The following is a 4,589-nucleotide window of genomic DNA, read 5'->3' as shown; positions in this document are numbered from 1 at the left end:
TCTGGCTAATTTATTCAGATGGACTCAAAACCATTGATGATCAATTATGCACATTAACCAGTAGGGGGCAATAATGTCTGTGAATTTATACCGACTAGTAGCTATCGATTCTAAAATGTGTCTTTATACAGTAAAGGTTTATTTAGTACAGAAATGCCATATGCTGTTTCTAGTCCAGAGCCTAGTCTCTGGGGAGATATGCATGAGATTCGGTATTGGACTTTACTTGACAGCTACATGTAATCAATATGGACATATTTGTTTCTGTTTACTCGAAGTCATGTGATGTATTTGTTGTAGAAGCCGTGCAAGTTTAAAAAGAGTATCAGTAGCATGATGCAAGAAGCTTAGTTTCAGGTGACATGCTGAGGAACATAGTAAACAATTCGCATGTAATGTGAGGTATTATTTGGAATTGATGCATCAGTTCGGAAAGACATGCTCGATAATTCACTTTCACAAGACAAAGATGCTAAGTTTTATTTTATTTTAATAGAGACATTTGAAACTAATTTAAGACTAACAGTGTTTTACTTGGTGATTGCCAAACTTTCTCTTCCTTTAAATGAAATGATCGTTTCCTCATTTTGACCCACAGTTCTGTTTTTGCAACATAAAACGGAAAAGATAAACAGAAATGATGCTCCTATTCTACAGTTACGCGGTTACTTTTTTATTTGTTTTTAAAAAGTGTACATTTTTATGGTCACATGCAACATACATACAAGTAAAATACTATAAATATACTATAATCACATAATCATAACAACTGACAACACAATAAAATACGAAATGTATGTACATAAATAAACATAAAAGTATCTGGCTAATGGGAGCTGACAGTGCACCACCACCACCATGTAGGCCTACAGTCACTACGTGTTCTCTAAGTAAATCTTCAACTTTTGTAACTGTCAATAAAAGCATTTTAACTGATGTTGTACAATAAACTTAGAATCAGAATCAGAAAGAGCTTTATTGCCAAGTATGTTTGCACACAAGGAATTTGTTTTGGTGACAGGAGCATCTAGTACACAGAAACAGAGACCATAACACAATACAGTACACAAAGATTTAAATAAGGGCCTATGGGTATCAACATTTAAGAAATACAATACAATAAACATAAGATAAAGATATAGAGTTAAAGCTATGTGTGTATGTAAATATGTACATGTAAAAAAGAAGAATAGACTATTGTAGTACAAGGTATGTGCTATATACAGCAGAATGAAATGTAATTTACAGAAAAAGTTGTATAAAAATTAGATAGTGTATTATCTGGAGGATATAATTAATATTGCACTTAATTATTAGTTATTAATTGCACAGTGGGTAAAAAAAACATTTAACTGTTCAAGAGGTAGATGGCCTGAGGGAAGAAGCTGTTTTTGTGTCTGGTTGTTTTGGTGCTAAAAACTGTTTTAACAGAGTGTGTGGTAGGATGAACTTCTTCAGCTGATGTAAGATGTACAACCTTTGCTGGGCTTTTTTAGCAACAGAGCCAATGTGATTGTCCCACTTCAGGTCCTGAGAGATGGTGGTGCCCAGGAACCTGAATGACTCCACTGCTGCCACAGTGCTGTTCGTGATGGTGAGAGGGGGAGTGCGGGGCAGAGGTGTAAAGAGTACCTGAAAACCATACTTAAGTAAAAGTACAGATACCTTGCAGTGAAAATTACTCCATTACAAGTTACAAGTCACCAATTTCAAAACGACTTGAGTAAAAGTCTTCGAGTATCTGATTTGAACAGTACTTGAGTATTTTACTCATACTGAATGTAGGCTCAAAGCAGCACTAGTCCTCAACACTTAAGAGACATGTCAGTGAAAAACTAGAAACAGTCGATTCGTGAGGAGAGCAATCGCATTTATTTTCTTAAATCATAATAAGACTGAACACCTCAAAATTGCAACAAATCATGGCCGACATCATAACCTACTGTACGTCTATTACAAACACCCAAGTCTCATTTAAGCTCAACTGCTCATAAGTAAACCAAACTCCTTCAAAAAGGTCTCTTCAATATAACGGATAAATAAAGTAATGTTAAGTAAAATCAAAAAGTCAAAGCCTTTTTGCACTGGACATGCTGGTTTGGGCCTCATGGCCAGCTGCAGTCATGTCCTCATTTCACATACACTGTTAGCCCTTACCTGCCATTTCTACAGTAATATACTGTATTGGCAACACTGTTGCCTGCTAGTTACTGTAGGTGTTTTACAGTAAACTACTGCAATGGCTGTTTGAAGATACATTATAAAGAATCTATTAACGCACTTAAGTCACACAGTCTTAGATGAACACGTGTAAATAACAGATGAACACAATAAATCTGTCAAGATTTCACCAGAGGAGAATTAAACACAAACATCAATAACATCTTCACATATTACAGACACCACTTTCACTTTATTTCTGTCATCTGTGTAAGATCTTATTGAGATTGAACTCGAGTTCATAGTGGTTCAATTGTGTTTTAAGTCACCATTATGGCGATCAGTGTTTGCTTTGGTTGGACTCTTTGACTTTCTTGTAGCTTTAAAATGTACACTTATACAATAACACTGAAAGGGACTTTACAGGAACCGCAACTTTATGTTTGCTTAGTAACTGAAGATACATCTGAAAGAATTCAATCATTAAATAATAATAATATAGCATTTAAGATTTATTAAGATATGTTTGGTAAAGTGATCACATGTTGTAATGGAAAGATCTCTGTCAGAAAATCTTTCTTTGCAATTGAGACACAGTTAGACACTTGACATACAAACCTCATCAATGGTGACAAACAATCATGAATGAGTTTTGTACTATGTACCCAGCATGCATTGCAGCATGAAGCTGTTCAGTTGATTGTCACCATTGTTGAGATTCATATGTGGATTGTTCATTTCTCTGTGTCCGACTCATTCTATAGGTTAATATTTTGTCTATATAGTGTGAGAGCACTTTTGAAAATTGAAATACTATACATTCTTTTTACTGGTTTACATCACTTCATGGCAATAGTCCCACCATATGGTCAAATTTTGAGCAAACATGTTTAGAGCACATTTAGGAAGAGTTAGTTTTAAAAATAAGAGCTTTTGTAGATGTGTGACCTACAGTAACTAGCTGGCAACAGTGTTGCCAATATATTACTGTAGAAATAGCGGGTAAGGGCTAACCGTGTGTAAACCGCCAGCGATTGACATCTACCTGATACTGCACTCATATTCATATAAAGAAGCCATGTTGACAAGTTTTTGTAAGTTAAGGCAAAATCCACAAGATTGTAGTACCTTCATTGCCCTGTAAATGGCGATATTAATTATAAGATAGGTGCCATGCAAAATGTAATGTGTAATTGCATTAGTCATTACAAATGTAGTGGAGTAAAGAGTACATATACTTGTTCAAAAATGTAGTTAAGTAGAGAGTAAAAGTTGCTAATATCTTTAATACTCAGTACAACTACAAAGTAGCCAAAAAGATACTTAAGTAAAGTAACTAAGTACATTTACTCCAATACTTTACACCACTGGTGCAGGGGGTTTCTCCTGAAGTCCACAATCGTCTCCACTGTTTTAAGCGTGTTCAGCTCCAAGTTGTTAAAACAACCTCAACCTCCTGTCTGTACGCAGACTCATCACCATCCTGGATGAGGCCAATGAGTGTGGTGTCGTCTGCGAACTTCAGAAGTCTGACAGAAGGGTCCTGGGCAGTGCAGTCATTGGTGTACAGGGAGAAGAGCAGTGGGGAGAGAACGCACCCCTGGGGGGCGCCAGTGCTGATTGTGCGGGTGCTGGATGTGAGTTTCCCCATTCTCACTGATTGTTGCCTGTCTGTCAGAAAGCTGGTGATCCACTGACAGATAGAGCCAGGAACAGATAGCTGGGTTAACTTTGTCTGGAGCAGTAATGGGATGATGGTGTTGAAAGCTGAGCTGAAGTCCACAAACAGGATCCTTTCATAGGTCCCTGGTCTATCCAGATGTTTCAGGACAAAATGCAGCCCCATGTTAACTGCATCCTCAACAGACCTGTTTGCTCTGTAGGCAAACCGCAGGGGGTCCAGTAAGGGTTCTGTGATGTCCTTCAGATAGGCCAGTACCAGTCTTTCGGATGACTTCATGACCACAGATGTGAGAGCGAAGGGTCTGAAGTCATTCATTCCTGTGATTTTGGGTTTCTTTGGGATGGGGATTATGGTGGAGCTCTTGAAACAGGAAGAAACTGTGCTGCTGCCGAATGTTCAGCAGTTCATCTCTTGTGAAACTGATTGTATGGGAAAAACATAAAATAGGACAAACTAACAAAAGCACTAAAACAACTGGAGAGCTCCACACCGACCGAGGCAGCCATCTGCGGCGCCATCTTGTTTATAAAAAGATTAAAAATAATAATACAAGAAAACAAACTACAATCATCTGTCTTTGTTTTTAAAGTAGCGTGATGTAACAGCAGCTGTGCAAACTGTGCCTTCATCATGACATTTCACATGGGAAAATAACCATACGTCACCCTAAGTCATCGGCTGGGAGTCTGAGGGGGCGGACTTTCTTTGAGTGACATATATGTAATCAAATGGAAGGTAGCGTCTT

Source organism: Triplophysa rosa, linkage group LG12, assembly GCF_024868665.1.
Source record: "Triplophysa rosa linkage group LG12, Trosa_1v2, whole genome shotgun sequence".
Lineage (NCBI taxonomy): Eukaryota > Metazoa > Chordata > Actinopteri > Cypriniformes > Nemacheilidae > Triplophysa > Triplophysa rosa.
The sequence above is the reverse complement of the archived record's forward strand: the minus strand, read 5'-3'. Positions refer to the sequence as shown.